At 39.9% G+C, this 23,010-nt stretch overlaps 1 long non-coding RNA gene across 4 annotated transcripts; it reads left to right on the top strand.

Annotated features, from left to right (window-relative positions):
• Positions 1-18,494: 18,494 nt before the first annotated feature.
• On the top strand, positions 18,495-21,729 carry LOC134485860 (uncharacterized). Of its 4 annotated transcripts, none has more exons than XR_010064147.1 (3): positions 18,495-19,781; positions 19,904-19,950; positions 21,470-21,729. It is a non-coding gene; the product is annotated as an uncharacterized LOC134485860 (long non-coding RNA). The 4 variants fall into 4 exon arrangements; XR_010064148.1 differs by lacking the exons at positions 18,495-19,781; positions 19,904-19,950 and adding exons at positions 19,989-20,470; positions 20,708-20,760; XR_010064146.1 differs by lacking the exons at positions 18,495-19,781; positions 19,904-19,950 and adding an exon at positions 19,989-20,470.
• The last annotated feature ends 1,281 nt before the right edge of the window (positions 21,730-23,010 follow it).

The following is a 23,010-nucleotide window of genomic DNA, read 5'->3' as shown; positions in this document are numbered from 1 at the left end:
GTGTATTGATCTAAGATTGTAAGAAAATCATTTAATATCCCTTGATTCACATCATCTCACGGAAAGAATAGCAGCATAGTTGCTAGGGATGTTTTTAGTAAGGCCTGGTTGATGGCACCCAGTCAGCACCCCCCCTCATATTTATGGGCTCTTTATCTGCACAATCAATCATCCAGGGACTGAAAATATTTTTTAAATAATTCTATCTGTACTGGATACGCGCAGACGTTTTTTCTTGTCTTTAGTACCTACATCCCGCCCTGTGACAACTATTTGTATGCATTAACTTTGACAAGTAGTCTTAGAGAGGACAGGACATGTGCAGGCAGATGCACATTGGTTGTATGTAAAGATTAGGCAGGTTGTACAAGGGACTTGGATATCCTTGCATTTTGGCTTCTGTGGTGATCCTGGAAGAAACCTAAGAGCTCAGAAGCTACTCTACAGGGAGCATTGGTTCCTTCAAAGAGTTGAGACCAGGCCTGGCTTAGTGAGTCAAGGAAGGCACTTGCTGACAAGCCTGAATGAGGGCTTCCGTTTGAACCCTGGGACCCATGCAGTGAAAGCAGAGTAGCACCTCTTGTAAGTGGTCCTCCATCTTGCTACATGAGCCCTGGCGTGTGCGCTCACATACAAGCACAATAATAAGTGAATATATAAGTATGTAATAAAGCATTTAATTATGCACAGGAAGCCTCGTCCTGGCCCCTTACTTTGTAAAGGAATATTTAATGGAAAGACAGTACTTAATATTTTCTTGAAAATATAGTGAAAAAAAAAAACCCACCATGGAATTGAGACCTATGCTACCTAAGAGGACAAACAACTTTGTGGGGAAATTTTAAAATAAACACAATATAAAGTATTGTTTTAGGGGACATGAAAATCCAAGATGGTTTCCCCCTCGAGAATGTTCTAACACATTACTGAGATATTTAAGACATAACCCAGAGACTAACAAGTTGCCTTTGCAGGGTGGGTGGTGGGTGGGGCCATCGCTGTAATTCTTTGCTTACTACTTGCCTTTGTGGCCAGGAAACAGGTTTAACTTCTCTGAGCCTCGTGCTTGCCTAAGAACTGGGGGATGAGCCTGCCCCATGCCTTGAGGATAGAAGTTTGTGCTTCTTACTGCAGTCTCTAAACACCCCCTAAAGGCGGCCTCACCATCATCCATACTTGCTTCTGGAATATATGAACAATGGAGGTTGGGATAATTCTCTTTATTTCCATTAAGCTGATTTTAAGAAACAGATTGTCTTTAAAGAGAAATCTCGTTTCTTGCTGTTTACCGGTTCTCTATGTGACATTTTCATGTTCCAGCTCTCCTAACGTGGTCTCTGTTGTTTCACTCCCCACCAAAAACAAAACAAACAAACAAAACCAAAGCATAGCTGCAGTCTGCCAGTAACTGGCAGTCATTCTACCACTTCCGGTCCTAAGACCTAATAGCAGGGACATTGAGTTCAGAACCCTCTCTGCTAGAGTTCAAGATGAAACTCACCTCAAATCCTCCATATCGATGGCTTACAAGTATCTTAAGGGTAAGATGTCCAAAGGCAAACTTCTTTTTACTTTTTATTTTTTGCATTTTTTATTTTATTTTATTTTATTTATTTATTTATTTATTTATTTATTTATTTATTTATTTATTTATTTTTTTTGGTTCTTTTTTCGGAGCTGGGGACCGAACCCAGGGCCTTGTGCTTCCTAGGTAAGCGCTCTACCACTGAGCTAAATCCCCAGCCCCTTTTTGCATTTTTTAAATTGGATATTTTATGTATTTACATTTCAAGTGTTATCCCATTTCCCGGTTCCCCCCTCTCTCCTCCCACTGCTTCTATGAGGATATTCCCATCCCACCCACCCACTCCCACCTAATTGCCCTGCATTTTTCCTTTCAGTCTCCTGTGGCTTACCACTGATGATGTCATCCTGCAGATAAGCAATCGAAATCATCCTCTCTACCCTTGATTTGCCTTTTCTCACGCTTCATAGCCTACGTGTCTTGGACTGTCGTCTACGTGACAATGAGAGCTGTCATCTACATGACCATTAGGCCTACGTGACCACTAGACTTCTTGCAGCTGTCTAGAGCTTTACTCTTGCTCAGATCCTATCAAGTACTTCCTCATAACTTCTTAGCTTCTGTATTCCCCATTAGCTAAAAATTTCTACAAAATAGCTATTTTGATCTTGGTAAAGTAGAATGTGATGTTCAACACTCCACACATACACAGTTATGTACACATACATTCTCTATCTCTCTCTTCCCTCCACCCCCCACACAGCTTCAAACATTCAACTAGCTCTGTGTTTCTCAGAGGAAGAGCGAAGATCTTAGACTTAGTAGACTAGGCCTGTCAGAGGAACCAATGGCTCCCAGATACTTAAATGCTTATAGGGATATATTTTAAAACCTTCAAAATGATAAGAAAAAAGCACTAACTAGACCAGGAACCCTAATAAGTGAGATCTTGTGTGGCTGTCCAGGTCTCATAGCCAGTAGGCTGGTCCTACCCTCACATTCTCAATGGGACCTTCCTTTCACCTCTTCGTCCATTGTCTGATGTCATTCCTGATGCTATCTTTGTTCCTTTGCTTTGCCTACCAGTGCCTGTGGCTTCTAGCCCTGCTCTGACGTGCACTCTGCAGGTGCTGGGCTGCCTTTAGGCCTTCATTCTTGCTAGTCATCTGTCTGGAATTTTTAACAACCCCACTTCCTCCACGAACTCACTCCCTTCCAAACAAGGCCATCATTATTCCTGACCACCTATTTTACACTGCCACCTACCACCCAAGAGCTTCCTTACATGTACAACTTGATCTCCTCCACATTTGCTTCTTTTTTTCTCCTTAGAGAAATCACCGAGCTTTGATGGTGATAGTGTCTTATAGATGCTTAGTGTCTATAAGTTCTATAGAGCAGAACCTCTGACCCTTTTCATTTAATGTTATATCTCTGTGGATAGCACAGGGAGGTCTTATTTGTGGGAATGAATAAATCAATGGTACTGGGTACAGAATTTAAGCCATCACCCAACAATATTTATAATTAAACTTGAATTAGTCACTGTGAGGAGACCTAAACAATTTCTCCTGAAACTGTAACCCTGACCAGATACAGGTGGAAGAAAAGGAAGACTGAAGCAGAGGGAATAGGTGCCACAGGGGCTGCTATTCAAGGGAGAAGGCAGGCCAGAAGAGATAGAAGACCATGGTGGTGGGTGTTTGAAGTGAGTAAGTAAAGTAGGCAGCAATGAGTGTGGTGTGGGCTGGGATCTGACCCCGCGGACCCTTATGGGCTAGACTGAGGGCTCAAATCATTATCCCAAGGATTATGAGAAACCATAGACTGCTTGAAGCAGAATAATCACTGTGGATTTAAGGTGGAGAACTTGGAGGTTGTAGTAAGGGCCCAGCACCCTGACCGTGAAGTTCTTTGCAGGCAAACTAATGGAGGTGTCAGCCAGGAAGAAGAAACTGGAGACACTGTTATTTAGGGAATCATGAGACTTGATGACATGACACTAGATCCATCAATAGGGGTAGAGATGACATCCTTCCTATTACAAGAGAAAAAGCAGCAGAGAGCTTTGTGGAAGGGATTGCCACCTTGGAGGCTAGTAGCTAGTAGCAGAGACTTGGAGAAAGAAAGACATGGCTAGAAACCTATGACCGTTTTAGGAAGAGGATCGTCTGGACAAAGGGCAGAAATGTCAAAATGCCCTCTTGTTTTCCATGAGGTGATGGAATAATTTTTCCAAGCAGTGGTAGGGGACATGGAGGAAAATAACCTTAGGTAAGATGGCTGCTGGGTAGTGATTTGTCCTGAGGCACCTCGGCAAAACCAAGGGAAAGAAAGGGGTAGTTCAAAGAAGGCCAAGGGTAAAACTGAGTTGGTTGTGATGAGACAGCATTTCGCTGGACATAATGACTGTATGTAGGCAGTGAGAGAAGAGAAGTGCCGGGTCTGGGATGAGACAATACAAACATTGTGTGCTGAGTGGTGATGAAGTAAAATGTTGTCCATGATATTTTTTTTTATTTTATTTATTTATTTATTTATTTTTTATTAACTTGAGTATTTCTTATATACATTTCGAGTGTTATTCCCTTTCCCGGTTTCCGGGCAAACATCCCCCTCCCCCCTCCCCTTCCTTATGGGTGTTCCCCTCCCAACCCTCCCCCCATTGCCGCCCTCCCCCCATAGACTAGTTCACTGGGGGTTCAGTCTTAGCAGGACCCAGGGCTTCCCCTTCCACTGGTGCTCTTACTAGGATATTCATTGCTACCTATGGGGTCAGAGTCCAGGGTCAGTCCATGTATAGTCTTTAGGTAGTGGCTTAGTCCCTGGAAGCTCTGGTTGCTTGGCATTGTTGTACTTTTGGGGTCTCGAGCCCCTTCAAGCTCTTCCAGTTCTTTCTCTGATTCCTTCAATAGGGGACCTATTCTCAGTTCAGTGGTTTGCTGCTGGCATTCGCCTCTATATTTGCTGTATTCTGGCTGTGTCTCTCAGGAGCGATCTACATCCGGCTCCTGTCGGTCTGCACTTCTTTGCTTCATCCATCTTGTCTAATTGGGTGGCTGTATATGTATGGGCCACATGTGGGGCAGGCTCTGAATGGGTGTTCCTTCAGTCTCTGTTTTAATCTTTGCCTCTCCCTTCCCTGCCAAGGGTATTCTTTTTCCTCATTTAAAGAAGGAGTGAAGCATTCACCTTTTGATCATCCGTCTTGAGTTTCGTTTGTTCTAGGGATCTAGGGTAATTCAAGCATTTGGGCTAATAGCCACTTATCAATGAGTGCATACCATGTATGTCTTTCTGTGATTGGGTTAGCTCACTCAGGATGATATTTTCCAGTTCCAACCATTTGCCTACGAATTTCATAAACTCGTTGTTTTTGATAGCTGAGTAATATTCCATTGTGTAGATGTACCACATTTTCTGTATCCATTCCTCTGTTGAAGGGCATCTGGGTTCTTTCCAGTTTCTGGCTATTATAAATAAGGCTGCGATGAACATAGTGGAGCACGTGTCTCTTTTATATGTTGAGGCATCTTTTGGGTATATGCCCAAGAGAGGTATAGCTGGATCCTCAGGCAGTTCAATGTCCAATTTTCTGAGGAACCTCCAGACTGATTTCCAGAATGGTTTTACCAGTCTGCAATCCCACCAACAATGGAGGAGTGTTCGTCTTTCTCCACATCCTCGCCAGCATCTGCTGTCACCTGAGTTTTTGATCTTAGCCAATCGCACTGGTGTGAGGTGAAATCTCAGGGTTGTTTTGATTTGCATTTCCCTTATGACTAAAGATGTTGAACATTTCTTTAGGTGTTTCTCAGCCATTTGGCATTCCTCAGCTGTGAATTCTTTGTTTAGCTCTGAACCCCATTTTTTAATAGGGTTATTTGTTTCCCTGCGGTCTAACTTCTTGAGTTCTTTGTATATTTTGGAAATAAGGCCTCTATCTGTTGTAGGATTGGTAAAGATCTTTTCCCAATCTGTTGGTTGCCGTTTTGTCCTAACCACAGTGTCCTTTGCCTTACAGAAGCTTTGCAGTTTTATGAGATCCCATTTGTCGATTCTTGATCTTAGAGCATGAGCCATTGGTGTTTTGTTCAGGAAATTTTTTCCAGTGCCCATGTTTTCCAGATGCTTCCCTAGTTTTTCTTCTATTAGTTTGAGTGTGTCTGGTTTGATGTGGAGGTCCTTGATCCACTTGGACTTAAGCTTTGTACAGGGTGATAAGCATGGATCGATCTGCATTCTTCTACATGTTGCCCTCCAGTTGAACCAGCACCATTTGCTGAAAATGCTATCTTTTTTCCATTGGATGGCTTTGGCTCCTTTGTCAAAAATCAAGTGACCATAGGTGTGTGGGTTCATTTCTGGGTCTTCAATTCTATTCCATTGGTCTATCTGTCTGTCTCTGTACCAATACCATGCAGTTTTTATCACTATTGCTCTGTAATACTGCTTGAGTTCAGGGATAGTGATTCCCCCTGAAGTTCTTTATTGTTGAGGATAGCTTTAGCTATCCTGGGTTTTTTGTTATTCCATATGAATTTGCAAATTGTTCTGTCTAACTCTTTGAAGAATTGGATTGGTATTTTGATGGGGATTGTATTGAATCTGTAGATTGCTTTTGGTAAAATGGCCATTTTTACTATATTAATCCTGCCAATCCATGAGCATGGGAGATCTTTCCATCTTCTGAGGTCTTCTTCAATTTCTTTCCTCAGTGTCTTGAAGTTCTTATTGTACAGATCTTTTACTTGCTTGGTTAAAGTCACACCGAGGTACTTTATATTATTTGGGTCTATTATGAAGGGTGTCGTTTCCCTAATTTCTTTCTCGGCTTGTTTCTCTTTTGTATAGAGGAAGGCAACTGATTTATTTGAGTTAATTTTATACCCAGCCACTTTGCTGAAGTTGTTTATCAGCTTTAGTAGATCTCTGGTGGAACTTTTGGGATCACTTAAATATACTATCATGTCATCTGCAAATAGTGATATTTTGACCTCTTCTTTTCCGATCTGTATCACTTTGATCTCCTTTTGTTGTCTGATTGCTCTGGCTAGAACTTCAAGAACTATATTGAATAAGTAGGGAGAGAGTGGGCAGCCTTGTCTAGTACCTGATTTTAGTGGGATTGCTTCAAGTTTCTCTCCATTTAGTTTAATGTTAGCAACTGGTTTGCTGTATATGGCTTTTACTATGTTTAGGTATGGGCCTTGAATTCCCATTCTTTCCAGGACTTTTATCATGAAGGGGTGTTGAATTTTGTCAAATGCTTTCTCAGCATCTAATGAAATGATCATGTGGTTCTGTTCTTTCAGTTTGTTTATATGATGGATCACGTTGATGGTTTTCCGTATATTAAACCATCCCTGCATGCCTGGGATGAAGCCTACTTGATCTTGGTGGATGATTGTTTTGATGTGCTCTTGAATTCGGTTTGCCAGAATTTTATTGAGTATTTTTGCGTCGATATTCATAAGGGAAATTGGTCTGAAGTTCTCTTTCTTTGTTGTGTCTTTGTGTGGTTTAGGTATAAGAGTAATTGTGGCTTCGTAGAAGGAATTCGGTAGGGCTCCATCTGTTTCAATTTTGTGGAATAGTTTGGATAATATTGGTATGAGGTCTTCTATGAAGGTTTGATAGAATTCTGCACTAAACCTGTCTGGACCTGGGCTCTTTTTGGTTGGGAGACCTTTAATGACTGCTTCTATTTCCTTAGGAGTTATGGGGTTGTTTAACTGGTTTATCTGTTCCTGATTTAACCTCGATACCTGGTATCTGTCTAGGAAATTGTCCATTTCCTGAAGATTTTCAAGTTTTGTTGAATATAGGTTTTTATAGTAAGATCTGATGATTTTTTGAATTTCCTCCGAATCTGTAGTTATGTCTCCCTTTTCATTTCTGATTTTGTTAATTTGGACACACTCTCTGTGTCCTCTCGTTAGTCTGGCTAAGGGTTTATCTATCTTGTTGATTTTCTCAAAGAACCAACTTTTGGTTCTGTTGATTCTTTCTATGGTCCTTTTTGTTTCTACTTGGTTGATTTCAGCTCTGAGTTTGATTATTTCCTGCCTTCTACTCCTCCTGGGTGTATTTGCTTCTTTTTGTTCTAGAGCTTTTAGGTGTGCTGTCAAGCTGCTGACATATGCTCTTTCCTGTTTCTTTCTGCAGGCACTCAGCGCTATGAGTTTTCCTCTTAGCACAGCTTTCATTGTGTCCCATAAGTTTGAGTATGTTGTATCTTCATTTTCATTAAATTCTAAGAAGTTTTTAATTTCTTTCTTTATTTCTTCCTTGACCAGGTTATCATTGAGTAGAGCATTGTTCAATTTCCACGTATATGTGGGCATTCTTCCCTTATTGTTATTGAAGACCAGTTTTAGGCCGTGGTGGTCCGATAGCACGCATGGGATTATTTCTATCTTTCTGTACCTGTTGAGGCCCGTTTTTTGACCAATTATATGGTCAGTTTTGGAGAAAGTACCATGAGGAGCTGAGAAGAAGGTATATCCTTTTGCTTTAGGATAGAATGTTCTATAAATATCCGTTAAGTCCATTTGGCTCATGACTTCTCTTAGTCTGTCTACATCACTGTTTAATTTCTGTTTCCATGATCTGTCCATTGATGAGAGTGGGGTGTTGAAATCTCCCACTATTATTGTGTGAGGTGCAATGTGTGTTTTGAGCTTTAGTAAGGTTTCTTTTACGTATGTAGGTGCCCTTGTATTTGGGGCATAGATATTTAGGATTGAGAGTTCATCTTGGTGGATTTTTCCTTTGATGAATATGAAGTGTCCTTCCTTATCTTTTTTGATGACTTTTAGTTGGAAATTGATTTTATTTGATATTAGAATGGCTACTCCAGCTTGCTTCTTCTGACCATTTGCTTGGAAAGTTGTTTTTCAGCCTTTCACTCTGAGGTAGTGTCTGTCTTTGTCTCTGAGGTGTGTTTCCTGTAGGCAGCAGAATGCAGGGTCCTCGTTGCGTATCCAGTTTGTTAATCTATGTCTTTTTATTGGGGAGTTGAGGCCATTGATATTGAGAGATATTAAGGAATAGTGATTATTGCTTCCCGTTATATTCATATTTGGATGTGAGGTTATGTTTGTGTGCTTTCATTCTCTTTGTTTTGTTGCCAAGACGATTAGTTTCTTGCTTCTTCTAGGGTATAGCTTGCCTCCTTATGTTGGGCTTTACCATTTATTATCCTTTGTAGTGCTGGATTTGTAGAAAGATATTGTGTAAATTTGGTTTTGTCATGGAATATCTTGGTTTCTCCATCAATGTTAATTGAGAGTTTTGCTGGATACAGTAACCTGGGCTGGCATTTGTGTTCTCTTAGGGTCTGTGTAACATCAGTCCAGGATCTTCTGGCCTTCATAGTTTCTGGCGAGAAGTCTGGTGTGATTCTGATAGGTCTCCCTTTATATGTTACTTGATCTTTTTCCCTTATTGCTTTTAATATTCTTTCTTTATTTTGTGCGTTTGGTGTTTTGACAATTATGTGACGGGAGGTGTTTCTTTTCTGGTCCAATCTGTTTGGAGTTCTGTAGGCTTCTTGTATGTCTATGGGTATCTCTTTTTTTAGGTTAGGGAAGTTTTCTTCTATGATTTTGTTGAAGATATTTACTGGTCCTTTGAGCTGGTAGTCTTCACTCTCTTCTATACCTATTATCCTTAGGTTTGATCTTCTCATTGAGTCCTGGATTTCCTGTATGTTTTGGACCAGTAGCTTTTTCCGCTTTACATTATCTTTGACAGTTGAGTCAATGATTTCTATGGAATCTTCTGCTCCTGAGATTCTCTCTTCCATCTCTTGTATTCTGTTGGTGAAGCTTGTATCTACAGCTCCTTGTCTCTTCTTTTGGTTTTCTATATCCAGGGTTGTTTCCATGTGTTCTTTCTTGATTGCTTCTATTTCCATTTTTAATTCCTTCAACTGTTTGATTGTGTTTTCCTGGAATTCTTTCAGGGATTTTTGTGATTCCTCTCTGTAGGCTTCTACTTGTTTATTAATGTTTTCCTGTGTTTCCCTAAGTGTGTTCATGTCTTTCTTGAAGTCCTCCAGCATCATGATCAAATATGATTTTGAAACTAGATCTTGCTTTTCTGGTGTGTTTGGATATTCCATGTTTGTTTTGGTGGGAGAATTGGGCTCCGATGATGGCATGTAGTCTTGGTTTCTGTTGCTTGGGTTCCTGCGCTTGCCTCTCGCCATCAGATTATCTCTAGTGTTACTTTGTTCTGCTATTTCTGACAGTGGCTAGACTGTCCTATAAGCCTGTGTGTCAGGAGTGCTGTAGACCTGTTTTCCTCTCTTTCAGTCAGTTATGGGGACAGAGTGTTCTGCTTTCGGGCGTGTAGTTTTTCCTCTCTACAGGTCTTCAGCTGTTCCTGTGGGCCTGTGTCTTGAGTTCACCAGGCAGCTTTCTTGCAGCAGAAAATTTGGTCTTACCTGTGGTCCCGAGGCTCAGGTTCGCTCGTGGGGTGCTGCCCAGGGGCTCTCTGCAGTGGCAGCAACCAGGAAGACCTGTGCCGCCCCTTCCGGGAGCTTCAGTGCACCAGGGTTCCAGATGGTCTTTGGCTTTTTCCTCTGGCGTCGGAGATGTGTGTGCAGGGAGCAGTCTCTTCTGGTTTCCCAGGCTTGTCTGCCTCTCTGAAGGTTTAGCTCTCCCTCCGACGGGATTTGGGTGCAGAGAACTGTTTATCCGGTCTGTTTCCTTCAGGGTCCGGCGGTGTCTCTGGCAGGTGTCCTGCTGCTCCTGGGCCCTCCCCCACGGGACTGTCCATGATATTTTTGACATGGGTGCTGAGTCTTGATGAAGGATATGGAGATGAGACTATGGCAGTCTCACAGCAGACTGTGAGCCCTGGACGTAATGACCAGATAGTTGATTTGTAAGACATTAGTAGAGGTCAAATAAATGGATAGTAGAATGGTCTTACCGTATTTCTGAGAAGAGTGGTGAATCGGTCTTCTGCAGAGATTGACCTCCCTTAATGAGAAGAAAGGACAAAGAGTCTCATTTTCTTTGTCTTGGTAGACACAGCAAGGTGCCTTTCAAACAACACACACACACACACACACACACACACACACACACACACACACACACACAGATGAGCCTATCTGATATCTCCTAGGTCTTTTTGCTTTCTCATCTCCACTGTCCATTTGCCCACACTTAGAAGATGCTGTTAGGTTCTGGTTTGATGCTTGTCTCTAATGCTTTATTGCTCAAAGACCTCGAGAAAGCCACTGAACCTATTTTGAATTTATCATCCTTATCTGGAAAAGGAGAGTAATAACTATTTAGTTCATAAGGTTGTCATCAGAACCACAGGACATCATGGATCTAAAGCATAGTATGGGGAACATTGGAAGACGTTAAAGAAAACAGACAGTTCTGGTGCTGCTCCTCACCTCTGGCTGTACGAGACTGTGTGAATCCCACCCCATTCTCCTCACTATGTCCCAGACATGTCCCCCTTCCCCAATCCCTGGAATTCTTTTCCTTCTGTTACTCATCTCTGAATGACATCTTCCACACCCACCCCGAATGTCCAGAACTGCCTATCCATTCTTTGTCCTTGGTCTCTGCTTATTATGTCCTGAGTCAGAACTAAGGGACAACCATTCCACTGTTCCTATTCGCTCACACAAAATTCCCTTATATCTATACCATTGATGTTCCTTAATCACGAGCTATGAGTACCCTGGAGCTGAGAACACTTGTAATGTTCTTATCCCTAGTACCTTGAAACATTGTGTGCTGAGTTACTGTACAGTATACATTTTAAACATATTAGCTGAGACACGAATAACTTACATACTAAGACTTACCTTTTCCCAAGCACATTTGACCTTCAAAAGGAGACAGAAACTTTAAGCGAAAATAACTCTCTGTGTTCAAATTTCAGGCACTAGAGAAAATTTTGGAGGAAAAATAAGGTTACTCTGAGTGTCCAGTTCATATAGTACTGTTGGTGGGGAACAACCCAGAATCTTGACATTGAATTATCACTTTGGACTTTGTCAGTGAGACAGTCCTATATCGTACAGTAATACAATGTTTACCTTATTGAAGAATTTAGAATTTCATGTAGTTGACAAAAGAGACATAAGTGCTTCATTCCAGCATTATAAATGAAAAGAAATGCAAGGAATTTCAGATTGGAGGCAAGGTGCTGGGTGAATTTCACCATTGTGCTTCTAGGACCTGAGTTGACTCCAACAGATCTCCAATAGTCTTCAGAAAGGACTGGGCAGGAATTGAATGTGTCCTTATATGATCCTACTGAAAAGACTCTGTTATTTAATTTAAACATGGATAAAATAAAAAACAAGTAAAATCTTTTTATCTAGTGCAACACCCTAGTGAGTCTGCCTCTGAATTTTAATTGTATTTTAGTAATTTATACAAAACACAAAAATTGTTACAATTATGTGGTAGTTTAAAAAACTTTATTATTATCATTATCATTATTATTGTGTGTGTATGTGTGTAATGGGTGAAGCCGTGGGCCTGTGATTGTCATGGACCATCTATGGAGATCAGAGAACAACTCTGTGGAGTCAGTTCTCTCCTACCTTTGCCTGGGTTCCAGGGATGGAAATTAGATGCACAGGCTTGCAGGGCAAGCAATTTACCCACTGAACCCTGTCTCTGGCCTCTGTGTTATATTCTGAAAGGAAAAAAAACCCCTTATTATTATTCACAAGCATGCTTAACTGTATTGCTTATAGCATAATGAAAATAACCTGTGCAAGATCATAAACTATGTAAGATGATTTTATTTTAAAAATACATGTATTTCCTCCATTTAAATGGGAAGTTCAGCTAGCTTTGCTGGCCTAGTTTGATTGATACTTCCTTATAACTTGTCACTTCTATCTCTAAGGAAAGATCTGGACTTAGCTCTGGCTCATCTTAGAGTTGACTATATTCTGTCTTCACTGCTTTTTCATTTTGTTTTGGTTTGAATGCTACCACCTCATCCCACCTCATCCCTAATGATGATTTTTATGCCTGTTGAACCTCTCTGGCCAAGATCATTTACAGTCTTTCTGATTCCAATGGGAATTCCTCTCATTCATTTTTCTATCTCCTAGTTCCCATAAGGAGGTCCAAACTCATATGCAGAAGCAGTTTTCTATCAGCTCCAAGGTACCATTCAAACCTTCCTTCCTTCCTTCCTTCCTTCCTTCCTTCCTTCCTTCCTTCCTTCCTTCCTTCCTTCCTCCTCCTCCTCCTCCTCCTCCTCCTCCTCCTCCTCCTCCTTCTTCTTCTCTCTCTCTCTCTCTCTCTCTCTCTCTCTCTCTCTCTCTCTCTCTTTCTCTCTCTCTAACAATTTTGTTGTAGTTTACCTAAAGGTACCCTGGCTTTTTAAACTTTAGATCATGGTTCTATATTATGCCTTGCGTGAGTTTAAGAATGACAGAAAAGACAATTTTGTTTGAGCTTAAAGGACTTAAGGGAATCAAGATTCTGGAGTAATAATAGCAGGCAGGATCCTGCAAACACCAGGCTTACAAAGAACAGGTCCCCCCAAAACTAGAAAATCAAGAACAGAAGGGGCTGGTAAACCACACAAGCACCCAGTCAGCAGTCAAGGTCAAAGGAGAGACCTTTGTGACCTCTAAAGCAGAAGATGTGGTTATATGTGCACCTCGCTCTAGTGACCTCAGCTTCCAGCTGTCTGCCAGCCCTCGTTTTGCCTTTTGGCTTTTCCCTAGTTGGTGAGGGCTTTTCCTGAGTCCATGAACCTTACCTTATTTCAGCTGAGTTTCTCAGTATTGGTTAGCTAAACAAGAGAAAATGTTACTGCTTCAGGTGGTGGTGGTGGGTGGAGGCAGTGTACCCATATCCACTAATGAGCAGTGTATTTAAAGGCTGCAATGATAATTATGAAGGAGCCTTTTCTGCATATTTTTCCAAAGTGGTTTTAGCGAGCTTTTGCTTCCAGACTTGGCTTTATCCCTGATTTGGCAGGAGTTGGGAGGCTGAAGTTCTCCACGTTATGGGGTTGGTCCTTATCTGGAACTACTTCCTCCATTATTTTCTGAATTACTGCAAGGGGAAAGAACAAAAACTGGGCATGACCATGCTGGCTGCATGTCCTGAAAGCAACCAGAGAGGTAGGCTTGCTCTCTGATTTAGTCATCTCGCCTGCTTCTTACGCTAGTGTTCTAACTCATTTCTGCTTACTCGTGTGTTGTATTCAAGGTGACTGGACTTTCTGAAAGTTTGACTTCTAGAGACATGCCCCCATACTGCAGCCCTGGGGGATTAAGTTTTTGGTCTTCATACGGTTTATTCTCTATTCTCAATGGCGACTATATTAAGTTAAAAACAAAAGACTATTATTCGAATTACAAGTGTGCCTGGAGATTCACCACCTGTTTGTCTCGTTAGTCAGACCTCTGAGAGGGCAACGTTCCAGAGAAACACCGAGATAGGGCTTGGGAGAGACTGCCACTGCAGAAAATAGGTTCATGTGAAGACACAGAGAATCTGCTCATGTTTATTAAACTCAGGAAAGGGGAAAAATGAAACAGAGACATTGCATACCTTGACTTTTAGAATAATTTAAATTTGTATGGATAAACCAGTGACCAGAACATGTATGTTTGCCTGTATTACTTATATAGACAGAGGTAGGTGGGAATGATTCACACATCAAAAGGTTGGGAATTAACTCAGCCATGGTAATCCGTGCAGTGAGGGGTGGGTACTACTGTTGCCACTGCTCTCTTTACTTGTTTGAGCTGCCAAAGTCCACGACGTATTATTGCTATATTAATGGCACGGTGTAGGACAACCAGTTTCAAATTTCCCCATTAAATGAAAATAGGAATGACCAAAAATGGAATTGGAGCATTTTAAATAATTTTATTATAAGTATATCTAGACATTTATAAATTTAGTATAAATTTAAGTATAAATTAGACATTTATGTTGGATCACTCACACTACATCCTTTTTATAGGTATTTGTAGTTTATGTTTCAGTTACTCAGGGAAGCCTTCTGTTGGCCATACCCATTCAGATTTCCAACAGTGGTACACGAGAAATGTAGAAAGTGTATTTTATGGACACAAAGTAGAACCCTTAATGAATGCATTAGTATCCTGAGATCACTCTTACCTGGGGACAGTGGGATCAGGCTTATGGTGTATCATAAGGTGGGCCAATAAATGCATAGAGTATAACTATGAAGAAAATACAAGAACATTCTTGTCATGAAGCCCACACATGGGTCTCTAGGAGTTCTTAGTCTTAGCAATTGGCCTTGCAATTCTCTAAGATAATGGAGTAAGTGAAACACTTTAGGGCCCCATTATTCAGTACCATGCTCTCTGTTCATCCACAAGACCGACCACAGACAGCATTATATAATCTGCGTAGCATCTACCTCTCCATACATAATACACACGATCAAATTTAATTAAGAAATTAAGTGTAGTATGAAATTAATACAATAATAGTAAAATTTATATCAATTATAAAAATATACTGTAAGAACAAGACAAGCACTAATCCTAGGGCCAGTGCAAACAAACACTGAGGTGTTCAAACAGTTGCTCTAATAACCAAGGTGACTAAGAGGTACTATGTAGAGATGAGTGTTGTATAGAGGTGAATATTATATAGGGGTTGGGTATTATATAGAGGCTATTGTATAGAAGTTGGGCATTTCATAGAGGTGGGTATTACATAGAGGTTGAGTATTATATAGAAGTTGGGTACTTATTATATAGAGGTGAGTATTATATAGTGGTTGGGTATTATACAGAGATTGGGTATTTATTATATAGAGATGGGTATTATATAGAGGTGGGTATTATATAGAGGTTGGGTGTTATATAGAGGTTGGGTATTTATTATACAGAGGTGAGTATTATATAGTGGTTGGGTATTATATATATGTCCCAGTGGTGGGTTGGATGAGGTAGGTTCATATAGAGGTTGCCATTATATAGAGGTTGGGCATTATATAGATATGTGTATTATATAGAGGCGAGTATTATATAGAGGTTGGGTATTTACATAGAGGTTTGGTATTATATAGCGGTGTATATCATATATAGGGTGGGTATTATATGGAGGTTGAGTATTATGTAGAAGTGAGTATTATATGGAGGTTGAGTATTATATAGAGACTGTACAAAGAGGTAATTCCAGTCAAGATGAAGTAGACCAAGCAGGGACAATTTATCCTGCTACTCAGAACCACGTGCAGCTTAAAGCTTACAACTTGCTTACTTTTAGATTTTTCCATTAAAAATTCTCAAGCTATATTTGGCTGTGAGTACCTGAACCCATGAAGAAAAACCACACTTAAGAGGGAGGAAGCAATGAAGGAAAAGACCGTCAGCTATAAAGAGCTGCTGCATCCCAGCTCAAGTTCAAGTGGAGTCACATGACTCACAAACCCTTGACAGTGTCCTTGGGCTACACAACAAAATGTCTGCCCAGCATAAAGACAGTGGAGTCCCAAAGAAAAGCTTCAGTCCTGCTCTGTGTTACTCACAAGTCAGCTCCTTTTTATTGTGTGGAACAGATATTCATTATTCTCTGTGGGTATACTATTATGAAATGCCTTCCCCTCCCTCTGGTCATTTTTATATCTCCTGGTACCAAGGAAAGACCCATCACTCTTTGACATTATGTAGGCAATTGTGGTATCATATTAAATTGTGCTTCCCATACAGTGTAGAAATGAAGAACTTTCATCTGTGACTATCTATGCCTTTATTCCCAGTTACATACAAGCATGTGCTCTTATCATGTCTTACCCTCTTCCCCCATTTTAAGCACTGCTTCCTATAGACAATCACAGGATGCATAGTGGCTAGAGGCCAGAAAGGGTGTAGGGACTGTAGAAAACTACTCTGGGCTGGCTGCAGCTCAGTTCTACAGATGGTTGCTGCAAGTGAGTGTAGGTTCTAAGTGACCATATGGTTTTTTTCTTCAAAAGAAACCTTTATTTTATTTTTTTTAGATCCAATTGATAAGATATAATTGCCCACTTAAACATACAAAGCCCGGTACCATCCATCCCTTAGGAACATTAATAACAACCTGTAAATACACAGAACAGAATCTTAACATCACCTGCCATGGTTTCTCACCCCCTCCTCTCTCCTGTCTCCCCTTTCTGTCCTAGTCTCCTCCTCTCCCTTCAAACTTCTCTCCCACCCATCCTTCCTTCTCCTCCAATGACAGGCCTCCTGCTATCCTGTACCTGCCCCTCACCTGTACTTTACAAATTCAATAGGGAGGTGGTTCTGGTGAAGTCACCTGAGGTCTGAGTATGTGACTAGGCAGCTGTCCTTGGGGCAGTGGAATTAGCATCAAAATACAGATAACTTCAGGGCAAACCACATTTCACCTTTTTTGTCCAGTTAAAAAGCCTTTTCACTCATATATAAATTGCGTACAATTATTACCATTCTACAATTTATAAAGCATATGATATACTCAACACCCAGTCCAACACTATATCAATTAAACAGAACATTTAGTTATCCATTCCAGCTTAAGAAAGGCTTAAAATCTATATTATATTTTGGCTAGCCAGTATACTATCTGACAACTATCCAATAAAGTATGTATGTATATTTAGAGTTAAACAGCCTGATCGGCTATGAGACTATAATCATAATTCCCTGTCAGAAATCTGAGAATGACTAAATATTTATACACATAGGAAGCCTAACACGGCTTCTAGAACTGAGAGGTTGTAGAGACAAATCTCCACTAGCACAGTCCCCTGTTAGCAATATGTGAGTGCAAGTCTTCAGCCTTCTGGCCCAAAATCAACTGACAGACTCTTGAAATGCAGATTTTGAAGGGCTGATCACCCTGTCTTGGCAGGGTTTATTAGTCAACTATTCTGCATAATTTGTCCCTTTCTGGACAGTATTAGTCTGTAGATGGAACAGGCAGTTTTGTCTAGTGGCTGTCTAGCCACAAAGTATTGCCTCACCTGGAGTAGAGATGTTCAAATTCTTCATTAAATCCACCAAAGGGGAACTATTAGGAGCAGGTATGTCTCAACCAAAGATAAATAACTTTAAATCTCAAATTTTGTGGATATTTGACATTTTTGAAAACTATCTATCTATATAAGGTAATCTGAACTGTTGTCTCCATATCCTAAATTTTATCTTGAAAGTACTCTCACAAACTCAGAGCCATGACTTTGCTATTTGAACCTTAACTCACAGGTGTAATCAACTCAGAAGTTTGTAATGACAACAATAGAAGGACTGGCTCTAAACCTTGTACTTTTAAACTTTTTTGACAAATAAATCCTATACCCAAACAAAGATATGATTTAAGCTTAGTCACCAAATGAGATTATGACTGTACAATTCAATCTAGCTATTTCCTCCCTGTTAAATTACAACCAATTTTAAATTCCTCATAAAAACAACTTTAGAATAACCACTTTCAGCCCCTCCCCCCCAAGTCCAGGGAATTGGGGCGACAACTCCTCCATAAATCAAAAGAAACCTTTAAATTACATTTTTTATTTGAAATTTTCAGAATTTTTTTTTGTTAAATATTTATTGAATATATTGTAATAATACAGAAATTTCATTTGGTACATTTAAACCATGATCTTTTTTTTTTATTAAGTAAAATCTAAAATCTGCCTGTAATTCAAGGAAGTTACATCTTAAGCTCCCTTTCACTGTAGGGTATTTTTAGCCATACTGTAGAATAGTATAATTGAGAAGCTTTACTCTGCTATACTCATGGTTTGCAGTATATCAAAGTAAAATAAAACTATTTATATTACTACTCTTGTCACAAAGCAACTTTCTGTGTGTTTCATATTGTTTTGGATTAGAGTTGGTAATGAAACAAAACACCATCTCTCTAGAGGAGCTCTCTCTCCCAACATCAGACTATATATATATATATATATATATATATAGTCTCAGCTATATTTGTGTGTATTTATCATATATATACTTATATCGGATATTTATTTATATATCCAAACTGTCGCTAACAAGATAGCAGCAGGATGTATTTACTGACTGGTCATTACTGAGTAGTAAAATATACTGGTTTCTTTGCTTTCTATTCATTATCTCCTTTCTTTGACCTACATAGTCCCTCATGACCTCCATTTGTGTACCAGAGCACACATAAGCCTGCACTCACATACATGAACACATGTACACACACACACACACACACACACACACACACACACACACACACACACACATATTCATGAAGGACAGAAACTTCATAAAATGAAAGTGTCAGCTGAGGATTAGCACTCATCTGTCTCTGTTCTCTGAGTGTAGACACAGACTGACCACTGTCTCAAGCCTAGGTTGCCATGCCTTCTTGGCCATAGTGATCTATGTGTTCAAAGTGTAAGCGAAAGTAAACTGTTCACCTGCAAGAGGCTTGTCGGGTTATTTTGTAACATCAGAGTAACAGGAAATGTAAGTAGTACAAGAAAATCATAAGCCTGTATGGTTGCACTCACGTACAATCCAAACACTGAATGTGTAGGAACAGAAAGACTGGACATTCTCAGCAACTATCCTGCCTCTTTACTTCTTTTTGTGCTACTTATTTTGAGAAAAGTTCTAAATTATCTACCTGGACTTCAAATTATTCTGAAGCTTTCTTACATAGTCCCATGGGCAAAGGCGGTCTTCCCGCCTAAGGTTACTAAGTAGCTGGGAAAACCAGCCAGGCATCATGAAACTTAGCTTCAAAATTCATCTTAAATAGTGACAAATTTGCTTTTTTGTGTAAGTACTTTTAAGTTACATTGAGTCAATGTGAATTTTCCATGCTACAATAAGATTCTATAGTAAATAGAGTTTAAAAACTTTTTTTGAGGCGTGTGTGTGTGTATGTGTGTGTGTGTGTGTGTGTGTGTGTGTGTGTGTGTGTGTGTTGGAGAGGGATGTCTTAAGTGTGTATGAGCGAAGGTACTCACAGAGGTCAGGAGAGGGAGTGGAATCCCTTGGCTCTGGAGTTACGGGTATTTGTAATCCATCTGGCCTGGGTACTGAGAAATGAAGTTGGGTTTTCTGGTAGAGCAGTGCATGCTCTTAACTGCAGAACCATCTCTCTAGCTCCAGATATGAAGCTTTAACTTACAAAGAACAACCGAATCTGCTGCATGAATTTAATGGCTAGTACTGTCAAAGGCTCCATTCATATTAAACATGTCAACTCGTACTATCAACCTGGAATTTAAAAAGCTGAAGAAGGTATCTGGTTATTCTTGTGATGTTCATGCTACTATTGCACCGGTGGGCAATTCCCAAGTCAGCCATTGTAGCAGGCTAAGCTCACAGCTGAATAAGACTCATGATGACTTTTCTCCTTCTAGTATGCATGGCATCGTCCAACGAAGCTAGCCAGAAGAGGTGTATTCAGGTTAGTACCTGCTTGATAGCGCCATGTATATGGTGTCTTCAGCATCAGGATCTTACCATCAGGTTTTGAAGAGTAACCAGGAGTATTGACAGTAATTTGCAATGAGGGGGGGTGTCTATAAGTAAGAGAACTCCAAAAGAAGCACATTCCTGGCCCTGAGCTTTTGTCATTTTACCTGTAATATTGAGGTAGCGTCACCTCACTTAAACTCCATAGTGAGTGGACATACTTTAGGAAGCTTTTATGGGAGTAGGCTTCCATGTGACTTTTTCAAAAGATTTTTATGGTAATTATCATTCCCCCTTCTCCCCTTCTTTACTTTGCTCACCCCAGGACTTCTAGAAACTAGCACAGCATTATGGGAAATGTAGTCTGGCACACTATGACATCACAAACATGGATTCTAGAAACTGAGCTTCAGCTTTATTTCCTGGTACATATTCCTCCACATTTGTGTCTTCCTCAAAATTCAGTATGAGGACTGTGTTTCATGCTGTAGTTAGGGTCTCTGGCCATGCAGGTTAGTTCAAGCAAAGTTAATTTCCAGGTACAGTGAAAAATGTAACTGAACAAATTATTTTCTCCAACAACTTCATATATGCTATTTTTTTAATTTAGAGAATACTTTATTAGTTTTTGTAATCAAACCCACGTATATAAGACCTTACATATTTAATACAGTGTGTTACCCCTGTACAAATGGAAAAAACTTAAGTTCAACATTTCTAGACCAATATGGCTGTTAATTTCTGTACAGTGCCAACTCAACACAGTAAACGGGGATACTTTTTTCGAAAGTTGACAGCACAGGTAAAGTTTCAAAAAATTCAAATTATATATCTGTATATATATATTTATATTTATATAAAAAGACCAATAATAGCAGTGTGTTATGCATCAACAGCAGCAACAGCTTTTCCAGGTTCTGCAGTCATCTGAACAAAACTGTAGAGACATCCAGCACACTCCATTAAAAAAAAAAAAAAGTAAAAAAACAAAACCCGAGAAAACAGCACAGTTCTGTTACTCTTGTGGTACCTGGCACCATTTTTATTTTAAATTAGCTTCTCAATCATCATCTGGAAAGAAAACATTCTGAGCAACATCATTAAAAACAGCTCTGATAAAGCACGGTCACTACTACGTATCATAAAGCAGGTACAAGCTATTTTACATCCACAGAGGTATGATACAGTACTGTCCTACATCTATAATACTAGAGGATACAATTTAAAAGGCATTATTTGAGACTTGATTCTACTTTTCCAGCAGAGGGCCCAAAGGATGGTGTGACACAGCTTTGTAAAGAAACATACTCTAGACAGGATTCCCTTTCACTAGTGGCACAGTTCTAAGGATTCATTCTCTCCATGAATGTCAGCTAAAACCGTTATTAAAAAAAATGAAATATCCCTAGAACAAAACCGTATAACCACCGGATTCACATGAAGATGACCTAGTGGAGACAAGCTGGACCTCACCTTACCAACAAGCTATCAAATCTGTTATGTTTAAACAGTGAGACCTCCAAGGAAGGAGATGCCAAGTAGTGCTTCAAAGCTTCGGACCACAATCAAACACAGCATCCTTTTCAACAGAAGCAGAAGCTCATCTGAATATGCTCAAGGATGCTGACATCAACATTTAATCATCATCTCACTCATCCAGGAAGAGGGGGAGATCAGTTACTACTGTACTTTATTGTGTTCAACCAAATCACCATGTTACAAAAATAGCAAGCTGCCATAATAAAAAATAAGGCTCCTCTATCCAGCACCAGATAGCATCATTTTACTTTCAAGCCTAGAAATTGCACACTTGTATATAAACCAATCGAAGATGAGGATTGAGAGTTCATCTTGGTGGATTTTTCCTTTGATGAATATGAAGTGTCCTTCCTTATCTTTTTTGATGACTTTTAATTGAAAATTGATTTTATTTGATATTAGAATGGCTACTCCAGCTTGCTTCTTCTGACCATTTGCTTGGAAAGTTGTTTTCCAGCCTTTCACTCTGAGGTAGTGTCTGTCTTTGTCTCTGAGGTGTGTTTCCTGTAGGCAGCAGAATGCAGGGTCCTCATTGCGTATCCAGTTTGTTAATCTATGTCTTTTTATTGGGGAGTTGAGGCCATTGATGTTGAGAGATATTAAGGAATAGTGATTATTGCTTCCTGTTATATTCATATTTGGATGTGAGGTTATGTTTGTGTGCTTTCATTCTCTTTGTTTTGTTGCCAAGACGATTAGTTTCTTGCTTCTTCTAGGGTATAGCTTGCCTCCTTATGTTGGGCTTTACCCTTTATTATCCTTTGTAGTGCTGGATTTGTAGAAAGATATTGTGTAAATTTGGTTTTGTCATGGAATATCTTGGTTTCTCCATCTATGTTAATTGAGAGTTTTGCAGGATACAGTAACCTGGGCTGGCATTTGTGTTCTCTTAGGGTCTGTATGACATCTGTCCAGGATCTTCTGGCCTTCATAGTTTCTGGCGAGAAGTCTGGTGTGATTCTGATAGGTCTGCCTTTATATGTTACTTGACCTTTTTCCCTTACTGCTTTTAATATTCTTTCTTTATTTTGTGCGTTTGGTGTTTTGACAATTATGTGACAGGAGGTGTTTCTTTTCTGGTCCAATCTATTTGGAGTTCTGTAGGCTTCTTGTATGCCTATGGGTATCTCTTTTTTTAGGTTAGGGAAGTTTTCTTCTATGATTTTGTTGAAGATATTTACTGGTCCTTTGAGCTGGGAGTCTTCACTCTCTTCTATACCTATTATCCTTAGGTTTGATCTTCTCATTGAGTCCTGGATTTCCTGTATGTTTTGGACCAGTAGCTTTTTCCGCTTTACATTATCTTTGACAGTTGAGTCAATGATTTCTATGGAATCTTCTGCTCCTGAGATTCTCTCTTCCATCTCTTGTATTCTGTTGGTGAAGCTTGTATCTACAGCTCCTTGTCTCTTCTTTTGGTTTTCTATATCCAGGGTTGTTTCCATGTGTTCTTTCTTGATTGCTTCTATTTCCATTTTTAATTCCTTCAACTGTTTGATTGTGTTTTCCTGGA

Source organism: Rattus norvegicus, chromosome 2, assembly GCF_036323735.1.
Source record: "Rattus norvegicus strain BN/NHsdMcwi chromosome 2, GRCr8, whole genome shotgun sequence".
Taxonomy (NCBI): Eukaryota; Metazoa; Chordata; class Mammalia; order Rodentia; family Muridae; genus Rattus; species Rattus norvegicus.
This window is presented reverse-complemented; position numbering and strand designations above follow the sequence as displayed.